Consider the following 12,564-nt stretch of genomic DNA (forward strand, 5'->3'; position numbering starts at 1 on the left):
TGTGAATCAGAAAATTGCTATGCCTCATTCAAGATCCACTCACTCTTTGTTTCTTAAAGACAAAGGATGCTTTTTATCTCCTTTCCTAAAAATTGTCTCTCATGGAAAATAGAAATAAATATAATAGGAGAAACATGCTTTGTAATTGGAACAATATAACTTTTTTCCAATAAACAGCTTTGAGGTGTGAAATCTTCTTACTCCTTAACATATGAATGTATTCTTCTCAGCACATCATTTTCTACACACATGGAAAATTCAGAAAAGTGCTTCCTCCAATCAATGAAATCCTTATTTGAATAGTATTAAATCTCTTTTTTTTTTTTTTTTTCAAATGGCAGAACAGTGAATAGGCTGTTATGATTACAGTGAAAAATAACACTATTAGGCCAGCATTGTGATTACAGAAAAATACCGCAGCCGTGATTTTGAGAACAAATAATTGAGAGTATGCCTTAAATGAAGACACATCGCATCCCACCTTCCCAGCCCAGCTGACCCCCTGCCCTCAAAGGGATACTCCACCAAACTCTTGCTAGGGATCAGTAAAGCTCCAGGACCCACACCAGTGAAGAAATCTTGCATGCAGAAAATAAAAAGAAGGAGCAGTAGAAAGAATCTCTTGGTGAATGCCACTCTGCCCGATTGGTATTTATTCCAAGGTTAGAGATCTGGTGTGGGTGACTCTTTCCTGATGTTTACAGCAGTGGCAGCATTCAGCCAGTTCAGTTGGCATTACAGGAGAGAAGCAGAGTCTTGATTGCAAAGAGATCCTCTGGTGGGAAGAGAGGACTACACAAATCCTCCATCTACAGGACAACTCTGCATCCCAACAGCATGGAAAGAGTGCCATTCCCCTGCCACCCACCCTGCATCTCCTCCACTGGCTTCTGCTTTTTCCCAAGGCCACCAGAACACACAGCTCTTGGAAATGCACAAAACAAGCGGACACGTACACAGGACTGAAAGCCTGTTCCCATTCCCAGAACTTCTGGTGCTGGTTTTGATTTAGGAATTGCACTTCCTAATTTCTAGAGGCCAGGAGGTCAGGGTTGTTATTGTACTATGTTTCCCATAAGCTGCCTTCCTGTGCATCTCCATGTTTTGCCATTTTGGACTAAACCACTGCATACCATGAATTTTCTAGCTCCCAAGGTATCACCCGTGACCATTTTAACTACTCAGAAAGGAAAGATTTTCCTTTAGAAGAGCAATGAAATTTCAAATAACTGACCACTTCACATATTTACCATCTATAGAGGTCTGAGAACTTTATCAAGTGCCATCCTTACATTAATCAAGCAGGAAACTATAACATAAGGACGAGAGAATATTTTCTAAAAATACAAAATAAATGCATGATCAGAATAAGCATGATCACCGGTCCTGATCCAGTACCACATTTAGTGAATTACAGTTTATGGAGATTGTCAGGTACTTCAAACTTGATCCTCACCAGCCAGATGACACTCAGCATTATTCCTCAGATATATAACTGACATTCCCAACAAACTTTTGGCGCATTTGGAAACAGAATTGTGCCACCAGGGAATGAAACAGTACAACATTCTGCAGTATTACACTGCAAATTCTTTAGTCCGCTGCCACTGTTCAGGTAGTGCAGACCCCCAGATTCAGCTCTTCTATACTTTTGGCTGAATATCTGAAGGAAAAAAAAAGGCATTTCTTAAATACAGGCGCAGCATAGAACAAATTTCTGAGGATGTATTTAATCAAAATTCTTATAATGGTTAACATTTCTAAAATCTTGCACGTGCACAAGCTAGAGAGAGCTGCACTGCTGTTGAGGTTCTTGTTCCAAGTTAAATTGGGCATTGCAGTACAAAATATATCAATGAACTTACCAATTTTACTAACTGATACAAAAAATATCAATACAAATGATAAATGACTTTCTGCCCCATGCCTGTTCTTCCCAGTAAATGCAATTCCTTCCATTTTTGTGATTTGAAAAGACTGTTCTAGGGAAACAACAAAAAAGACAGAACATGCATGATGCTTTCCATCAGTGTCTGTTCTAATGCTTTTTAACCTGGGGCGATAAAGCAGGATAAAGTTTTACAGTAGCCTTCTGCGTGTGTGCACGTTAGCCTGGGTGTGACACAAACCAGGAGCCCTGTAGGTTATTAAGTATGAAAAACATGCTGACAAGAGTATTGACTTGGTTCCCCATTGCAAAAGAGTATAAAAGATCCTTTCCTTTTGAATAGTCCTGCAGCTCCCTCTTACGCACCCTTTGCAGGCAGAGCTGTGCAGTACCCAGCTCTGGGGGCTCAGGGCTGCTGTGTCAGTGCAGGAATGCACAGCAGCGCCTTGAAACTTTAGTGGGAAAGGAGTAGCAAATTTGCCACATGTTGCAACAGGTTGTCACATGATATAGTTTGTAATATTTAATAGTCACCTCCTGTTGTAAATTGGTGAAAAGCCTGTGTGTGGTATGCCGCTGTTAAAATTAAGGACAAGGGAAGATCATGGAAAGGTTTATGAACTTCTAGTGGGACAGATCCTCACTATCCTAAAAGCCAGAGCTTCCTTCTGTGTAAGCAGCTGGTGTTGAAGCAGATACCCCCTCCTGCCACACCTGGCTGCCACAGGTGTCATGCTCTTCAACAAAACCAAGGGAAAGGGCATGCATCCTCAAGAAACATCAAGAGAGTGAAAGCTGCACAATACGTTTGGTGACAATTTGTAACACTTATGGTGTATGAACTAAAACCTGGTGCCATGTGATGTTATCACCAAAAAGGTTTTGAGTGTCAGGACCTCCATTTAAAAAAAAGTCTCACAAATTATGTCACAGGAAAGCCTGAGTTTCTCTACCCCTCAGTACGGATGATATTGTGATAAAAAGAAAACACTAGTACAAGGTGTGTGAGTTCAGGGCAAAATTATGTCACCATCATTTTAGTGTATTTGTGAATTTTACCTTAAACATCTACTAAAGATGTATGAGCATAGAGCATGCAAAATTTTAGCAATGGATTTTAGTTATATTATGTTTTCATTAACTTGAGAATAAAATGTCATGTAGGTGAAAAAACAACATATATAAAATCAAATATTTCCGATATGCTAATATGGACGGGGGAAGAATGGGTTTTTTTTTTATTAATTTTTTGAAAAACCTTTTCAAAGTTGCAATAAGGTATCTTTTCAGAGTTCATCTTTAAACCCTTATTGAAACACTGTTTTCAAAGAAATGACCTTCAGGAAAATTCACCTCATCAGTATCTTTGAAAAGCTACAAAACTGTCAGCAGCAATACTTAAATATTCATAAGATGCTTTTAATGTGGTACCCGTGAAAGTACACCAGAAGGGTGGACTGCAATTTCTGCTAAGCAAAGAGTAAAAAATATTTCAAACCATAAGAATTCAGAGAATTTGACCTTGAATAACTTACAGTTATCAATCTAACAATGTGCACTACTTTTTCTTTGGATCCAGTGCTTTGCTGTTTTGGAATACAATGAGCAAGGAATCTTTAATCTGTTCATGCAGAGCTAATGACCCCTCCAAAGAGAAAAAAACTATTAATCCTTCCCAGAAATTTCTGCATCTGGCTCCTTCTGGAACTGATATTGAAGTATGGCATTCTGATATGTTTCAGGCAGAAAGGAAACATTGAAGATTCTGTTTAAAATAGATCAGAATTCCAAAACACATAGATGCTCATTATGCAAGTGTTAAAATAGATAGGAAACATATTTATAGACAAACCAAGGTCTTTTTAACGAACTGAGTAGTGGAAAGAAAGCATAAACAAGCAAGAATTTTTCTCTATTTTCTGTTTCTGTGAAAGTATCAGGCAAAAATGGCACATGAAAGAAATTCTTTCACTGTAGAGTTATTTCTACCACTTCAGCAAGGGGTGTGGGAAAAAATGTTAGTTATTAACATGTAAGTCAGACACTTGAATATCTTAAACACCGTACGAACATCACAACTTTATCATGACAATACAAAGACACTTCCCACACTCCTTATCATTGAAGTATTTTTGATTTCCCAAGAGTTACACTAACCATATCTAGGCTGGCTTGATCTCCTTGGGAATCCAGGCTCAAATGCATCTGAACTGTGCCTTGATGAAAGATTTAAAAAAAATTACTATCAGTTAGTCTGGAGAGAGCAGCTACTATGAGGTAGAAATAGGACCCCAATACATATTGCCTTATTTACAAGAGGAATCTGTGAGCACCGGCAGATCTCGAGGCTCCTGGATTGTGTATCTACCTGCCATTTTTACCTGCTGCATTCTCATTTTTTTAGAGCTTCTGATCTAGTTCTCATTCCACTTACACATCATTTGGTTAACTAAGAGCACTGGGACATCTGGAGTCCAGTTGGACAAAAGGAAAAAACCCAGCAATGAGACTGAAGAGGAGCTATTCAGACCTGTGGCAGCTGAAGAGCCTGCTCTCCAAAGTCCTCACCCCTGTCCCCAGAGAGCCACAAAGCAGCCCCACAGCCAGCCAGCAAGGCACAAGTAGGACACTCTGCTTCCACTACTTGGCTGACCCTGCAGGCTCTCAGTTATCTTCAGGGAATCAAGAGCTAGAAGCTGCTTGCTCTTTTAACATTTCTGAGTTTCACAGTCATCACACTAATGATTTTGTTGTAAACTACTTAACACAATAAAAATGTAAGGACAGCTAAATCGGTGCTTCTTTCTGTGCTGCTATTTCACTGCAAGTATGTTTGTGGCATGAACAGAAAACTTTGCCCCAGAGAATTTACAGTATTTCTCTTTGTGTTTTGCTTTGACAATTACGTCAAATTTAAATTAACTACTCAAGTTTCATGCTTTTAGCATTAATTTCAGATGTAAGAAATGCTTGTGTTTTTACAGACCCCTCAATTTTTAAGCCAGATGTAAAAGGGTCTGCAAACATGTGATATTGTAAAATAAGTCTTGGAAATTGTTCCTTTGCACATTATTACAAATACTTTGGATATTTTCACCAGTGGTCTTTATCTTTAGCCAGCTCTATTTCTATGAAAGCATGTTTGTCTGCCATGGGTTACCATCTAACCCCTGTTAACTGGGCAGTTCTGCGTTTTTGGTCTCCCTTCAAACAGAACTAATGTTAAACCACCACAAAAATCACCTGTCTAGACAGGTAACTAAAAACTTACAGTGTCAGCTGTTCAAGAGGGGAACTCTCAAGGTGTGTAGGATGGGTGCCGTTGGAGTGACCAGGAAAAAGGATGCCAGGTTTCTGAGAGACTTGGGTTTTGGGAGGAACCAGACCAAGCCTTTTGCAGGCAAGAGGCTGACATTTGAGCCATGGACTCTGTGAATGGAGAAAACTTCAACATCAGATCACATGAGGACAGAGCAGAAATGCAGAAAGGCTGACACCTCAGCCCTGCCAGCCCTCCTGGAGCTTTCTGCTCCATCAGTGCCTCTGTGGGAGCATGCTGGAGGAGCTCTGCTCCTGTCTGCTGCCTCCAAACTCATGAGGCAAAGCCAGCAACAACAGAACGGCATATTTTCTTTACACATGACAACCTCCACCCATTGAACTGAACTGGAGTCAAGACATTTTGGCACGTTTATAAATAAAATGTATTCTGTCTGAAATAAGTCAATATAAGGACTGATCCATCTGTGCTCCAGAATGGCCTCTGGAATGAGATAACCCTAGAACAAAAACGCTTCCTGCATTTTGACCTTTACCCTTTGCCACTTAGTGCAAACAGAAGCTTTGGGATTTGTGAATTTTGAGTTTTAGAAAATTATCTTAAAAAAGAACCTAGCAAATAATGAGTAGTTTTTAATTACATTGACTTTTAGAATGATAAAATGACATATCTGAGTTTCAGACAAATCTTATTTTCTCAATTCTCAGGGCAACAACAGTTATACTTTCCTGCAGATCATGTGAGCCTTTTAATATAATTTTATGGTTTTAGCATATTTTCTTGGACCAGAATTTTTAAAAAAATTTATTCTGCATCTACCTGAACCTATAATATGAACCTGAACCTGTATCTGAAAACAAAATCTCACTCTTTTTTAATGACACAAACCATCCTTTTTTTTAAAAGTGCAACTTCTTTAAGGTGTAACTTGCCTTTCTGCCTTTAAGAGTCACTTGAAATAAACATGGTTGTATATAATTTATTTTATTATAAACTGCCTTTGCTTTCCCAAGATTTGGCCTGCTTCATGAGATGACTGCCTTGGAAAGCATATTTGGATGTCCAAGTTATTTTCACAGTTGCTAGCTATCCTTTCCCCAATCTCTGTGTACTTTGGGAGGGACAGGGCCTGGACAGAGTCACAGCTATCCGGCTGAGAATTTGAAAAGCAAAAGAACCACACACAAAATGAGCAGCCACTTTAGATGTTGCTGCAGCAGAAGGAGAAAGGTATCGATCTGTCTGCCAACCTTTTACCAATCCAGCCTTGTAAGCAAATTTCTGGAATGTCTGCCATGTGATCCTCTTGAAGGACACATGTTTATTTAAAAGCTGCTTTGATTTTATTTTTTAATTTATGGCAAACAAATGGAATACATACTGCCCAGAGATTCCTGTTCTAGGGTGGGCAGTTTTTTCGACATTTGTTAATAAATTTATCAGGAGCAGAAGTAATGTGTGTAAACTCAGGGATTATTCTAACTCACCTGGATAAAGTGGTATTTTTGGTGCTGCAGACATAGGCATATGCAGTAACATGGAGAAACATTTATGTTCTTCAATAAATGGACACCAGTTTCTTTGAAAACCTAAAAATAATATGCTGTTTAATTAGTCACTGAGCACTAAAATCAGGCTGAAAGCAGTTTAGGAATTTGCATTGGGTCGAAATATTTTTGTCTCCTCAGTTTGAAAATCCCTCTGATGATCGGAATATACAGAACTAAAGACTAATTGTGTTGAGGAGTGTTTGCAAAAGATGTTACTCATTTCTCTGGAATGTTTGGATTGCAGATCCTTGGTCCTGGCCACATCTGTCTTTTCCATTTTGGACTGAGTTTTACACCTCTGCCCTCTTTATTATCCTGCACTTTTATTTCCATCTTCAACAGTCCTATTTTGTATTTTTTATTCAGATAATTCAAGAAGAAATGCAACAGATTTAAAAAAAAAAAATCTTACCAATCCACCATTTCCCGCAGCCTTTTCAATAAAAGTATCCCTGGTATTTTCTAATTAGAAAATTTCAGACTATTGCTGGCTGAACTTTCTGAGTGAATTAAACAGTGCAGGTAACGATACCTAGATTGCATCTGCAAAATTAATTTCTGTCTCTGCTGGCAAATGGGAAGTGATTCTTTTGTTTACTATGCTTAAAAATTTATTTTTCCCCCTGAAACACTCATAGTAGTATCTGGACATAAAGTTGGTCTTAACTCTTCAGTTTTTGGTTTCACACTTCATCACTTTGGTCTTCACTAATACTATAATCATCAACTGGCCAAACATCTCTTTTCTTATAAAACATTCCACTGTCTTCCTCTTCAGACTATTTATCAAATGCTCTTTTAGTACCTTCACCTAGGTCATTAAAAACCACTTTACAGGCTTTTTTTGTTCCCTAGTTTCTGTAAAATGAAGCAAAGAAGCAATGTTGAGACACAACATTTCTGCATGTCTACAAAAATTCCCACTAATGCTGTTCTCTTTTGTGAAAGTGTAAAGGCAGAGAAGCACAATAATTTTACAATTATCATACGAAAGCTTTCACAGAAGTTAAGACATTGGTCTTAAAGCATTTTTAATCTTGTTCTGGGAAAAGTGAAAAATATTTTCTTCCTGACCTCTGTACTAAATAATAAATATTTTGTAATTGTACACAGTGCCTCCTTTACTTCCCAAATTCCCATCTACAGAAAGTATGATCAGAGCCTCTGTATGGTCAGGAAAACTGTAGACTTCGTCAAAGAAAACTATGTAAAGTTTATAAAGTCCCATGAAAATTGATACATACGGAAAGTTTTTTGTAAATTGAGTTGGGAAGACTTATGTAGAGAAAAATTTGAATCTTCAGTGCTCTGTTTATCTGATACTGAGGCTTCAGTGTTTACTTTCCATCAGTCTGTGTTTACAGTGAGTCTGTGGACATTAGATTAGATAGCAATGAGATGTGTAAAAGCCTGGGAAAAAATGAACAATTGACTTCTGAGTTCCAGAAAACATATAAACTGTCAGTAACATTTGATATCATAATGACCAATAAGTACATGTTATTAAGTAAGCTTCATATGTTTCAGCTTCAGAGTGAATCACTTTGGAGCTTTTTTGTGGTTGGGTTTTAGGGTTTCTTTTCAGTTATAGGGTATTCTTTTTAAGGCAATTATATCCAGAAGAGCTCTTGGCCTTTTCCCCACAGCCAATAAAAAAAAGGACTAGAATTTTCAATTTGGTGTTCTAAATTTATATCTATTCTCAAATATAAAAATAAGACATTTTTATCATTATAACCAATATATTAGCAGAGCAAAGTTCAAAATTACTTGATTCAGTGGAATGATTGGAACTTGGTCTCCTGATTTCTGGGTACATCTTTCAAGGTGAACACAGTATTTTGAAATTAATACCTCTTGGTTCCTGTTGCCAAATCCATTTCCCTTGCTCTCATGAAAGACCTAACAATCAAGGCAAGCTGGAACTTAATGTTAGGAGAGGTTGTAAGCAACTAAATTGACAATGTAACAGTTTGTGGAAATTCTGTGTTTATGTTTGTCATAAACAATTACTTCCTTGTACAAGGTATAATTCAGCATAAATATCTTAAGACATTTAATGTGTTTTCTAACCATGTGTAGAAAATATGTTCACTTTTTTTTTTCCCAAGACTTTTTCAATAGTTAAAGAGACCTGAAATAAAAGATAAAATGTTATTAGGCCACAATATGTGGCCCTGTGTTAGGAAATAGATTTGGTGGATAAACAGCAAAACTTAGAGAAGTGCAGTTTCTAAGGTCTTATATCCTCAGTCTTGAAACAAGAAGAAGAATCTCTAAAGAGAGCCTGAACAGTTATATGGAGAACTAAGAGAATTTTCTACATTTTGAAACAGAACAGTGGCAGTTTCTTTGCAAGTGCTTTAAAAGAAGGAAAGAAGAAAGAACAGGCCCTGGAAGTCTATGCAGATGTTAATATACAAAACATTTATGCTTCCACTACAATTTTGTGAGCACAGCAGCAGAAATTTTGGACCTACTATGTACATCCAACCATGAAGAAACATTTATCTTTGGTTATCCAGAAACCTGGTGCCCAAAAGGACTTTAAGCAGCAAACTGTCACTTTTATGGTAGCTCTGATAGACCTTCTGAGGATGCTTAACTACCTTGTACCTTGCTACATTGATGAAAGGTGTTTTGGAACCTAGTTTTGAGGACTGAGTCTCTTGAAGATTCCACTGACAGGAAGAAAGTAATAGTAAATCAGTCAAAATCTGAGAAACATCAGGCCTTGTGCAGAGAAAGAGCTGAATCAGGAGTGAGGTAGCATGGGAGATGGCCTACAGAGCCTCATCATAACAATGATTGACTTCTGGAAGACAAGAAAAGATTTAGACTGGGGATGTTGTCAATAAAAGCAGAGCTCTGCTTAGAAAAGGAGAAAAAAGAAAAAACAGAAGAGAAACAGAAGTTTGTATGTCTGGACAATTCAAATTGTCAATTTTACCCTGTACTCTGTTCACATACCTAGAATTGTGCAAGTTCTGATGTAAATGAATCTGATAAACAACTGAAAAATGAGCTTCAAAAGTTGCTTTTTTTTTAAAGTTCCAGTGTAATTTTAAGGCAAAATTGCTGGTTGTGGTCTTAGTCTGAAAGGAGAATATGCAAAATCTCCAAGTCTTTATGGTAACTGAGATGAACAAGATCTGCCGAATCTGCAAATGAGAGCCTTTCTCCGCTGAATTTTTTGACTGAACTGATAAATCCTGCTTCCCTCTGTACATGGCACAAAAAGGCAGTAGGCAGAGAATTATATTTAATTAAAAATTAAATTTCAAAAATTAAAAAGATAAATTAAAGCTGCAGTGCACAATCATGCACTGGCAGATGTGTAAACTGGGTGATCTAAAATGCCCTTTCCACTTCTAGTGTCCAAGACTTTGTGAGCTTTGTGAAATAGTACTTTTTTTTTATTAAAAAAGCCATCTGAGGATGAGTTTGTTTGGAAAATGAACAATTTTTGTAAAAGAGAGTAATAATTCTCCATGCAGGCTTGCGAGCTGTTGACACAGCATTTGACAGCATCCAGGGCAGTAGGCAGCTTCTCTACAGGCAGGCCAGAGCAGAGGACTGCTTTGTCAACAGCTTTTAGCAAAGCCAGTAAGTATTTCCCCCATATTCTAAAATGGGATCCTTAAAATCTGCTTCCACTTTCTACTGCTTATGTAGCACTTGACATTTGAACTGAATATAAATGTACAGCTGATCAGAAGTCTGATCAGCCCTCAAAGAAAGGAGCTACAACTACTAGGTCATGCTAGAGTTCATTCTGTACATAATTTCACTGCAAGGGAGTGAATACATTACTAGGCATTACCATTTACAGTTCCTAGGTGATACCTTCTTTTCCCCTCAATACTGTAAAGCTAAAGTCTACATACTGCTGGCAAGGACAGCAATCTTCACCAGAGACAATGAATGGTTTCCTTTATTTATTTAATTTTTTTTTAGATGCCTGTGTAAAGCCAGCATTGTCAGATGGGGCTGTTGTGCAGCTGTGAGCAGCTGCAGAGGATGTCAGTGCACAGAGTGCAGGTGCTCTCTATACAGACTGAGAGTGGGGCTTCCACACCCTACACCATGAAGGAAGCTGCTGCTGCTGCTGTTTGGCAAGAAACAAAGCAACTTGAAAGACTTCTAAAAAATATTAATTGAGAAATCAAGATTCAGAGTTTCAAAGTAATAGGATTACATTACAAACTCATGTATCCAATAAATATAAACAGTTAAATTAAGGCTGCTCTTGATGAATTTAGGGCAACATGATGAGGTCTTAAAGGATTGTAGGTCCTAGACCACATGTTTTCTTAGGGGATATGGGATGCTACCTAAGGGAAAACTTATTTCCTGACAGCGTGGGTAGCATTAGATTTTATACTGAACCTTTTGTAAAGTTCTGTGTTGGAGAAGCCAGGAAAAAAGTTACAACTTAACTTTGCTAGATAACTCCTTGAATTGTGTTAATTTATTTGAATAGTTATTCATAAAGATTGTTAAGGAATTCTAGTAGGACTTTGGAAATTTAGATTTTAGTAAATGTATGTTTTATACCAGAAACAGTCTCAGCGTGTGTTTATGATGACTTAGGGTGTGGAGTTATTTATAAAATCACACAGATACTCACACTTTGTAGTCCAGGAATCAGGAATTAAAAGTAAATACACATTGCTACAAATTATTACATGTGCTCTCATTTTTCCAAGTCTCTATGATGGGATAAAAAGACATGAACTAATCCAAGGGTGATATAGTAAAGCATTAAACAGAGTATCAGAAGTAACAGAAAATGACCTCGTCTCACTTCTGGTGCTTGACTGCATGCTGGATTACAGTACATGTGGGTATTAAGCAACACTAAACCAGAGGTGAAGTTGAAAAGATAACTAGACAATGGGAGAAAAGAATATATAACCCAAAGGGAATTTTGCAGACTTGGCAAAACCCATTGCCTTAAAAAACAGCCGTTGTCCCAACTTGGTAGTAAATAGCCATGAGGTTTATCTAAAGATCAAAAGAAATTAAAATGCAGACATGATTTAAACAACAAAAAATAGCCAGTATGGGATCTTCTCCTCAGGCAGATTAGAAAAAAGTTTTAAAACAAAATGTAGTTGATTACAAAATCAGTTAATTAGTTAAAAAGTAGAACAGGATCCTTAACTAACTCGGAAAACAAAGGGCACAAGACCTATGAGCACCTTACTACCAGCTCAACTACTTTTTGGAGCATGGTCACACTACTGTGAAAATTACAGCTCTCCATATTCTCAACTGCACACCATTTAACCAAAGAGTTTGTTAGAAACAAAGAAAGCAAATAAGACAAACCATCATTAGCTCTTTAGTCTTTTCTAGAAAAAAAAAAAAAAGGATATGAAATGGGTCTATTTGGTAAATTGAAAGAACAGGATGAAAATCTTTTCTAAATTACAGACTTTGGAATGAATAAAAATAACATACTGTGCATATTTATGCAGTCTGTGTCCCGCTCTCCCTCTGTTTCCATTACAGATTTCATCTGCTGTTGGCTTCTCTGCAGGCAATCTACTTCATGATCTGCACTGAAGAAAAATTCATCATTAAAAATTACTCTCCTCTTTTCTCGAAGAGAAAGCACTTCAATTTTATTCTGTTTTTCACATATTTTGATTTCTGCAAATTCCTATAATTGTAAAAAACCATACTATATGCTATTCCTATCTAAGTGCACAGGTAATAGCAATATTTTAAATACTCTGGCCTTGCTGTTGTCACCATTAACATGATGGACATAAAGTCCTTCAAAACCTATGAACTCAGTGCATGCTTTATTCCTGCAATCATAGATACAGGCTGACTAC

General features: G+C 37.3%; 1 long non-coding RNA gene across 1 annotated transcript; it reads right to left on the reverse strand.

The window, feature by feature from the left end:
- Positions 1 to 972: 972 nt before the first annotated feature.
- LOC137477399 (uncharacterized) lies at positions 973 to 12,296 on the reverse strand. Its single transcript, XR_011000976.1, has 3 exons — positions 12,185 to 12,296; positions 6,656 to 6,757; positions 973 to 1,663 (listed from the first exon to the last, which is right to left on the reverse strand). It is a non-coding gene; the product is annotated as an uncharacterized lncRNA (long non-coding RNA).
- Positions 12,297 to 12,564: the final 268 nt, after the last annotated feature.

The sequence above is a fragment of the Anomalospiza imberbis genome, chromosome 7 (assembly GCF_031753505.1).
Source record: "Anomalospiza imberbis isolate Cuckoo-Finch-1a 21T00152 chromosome 7, ASM3175350v1, whole genome shotgun sequence".
NCBI lineage: Eukaryota > Metazoa > Chordata > Aves > Passeriformes > Viduidae > Anomalospiza > Anomalospiza imberbis.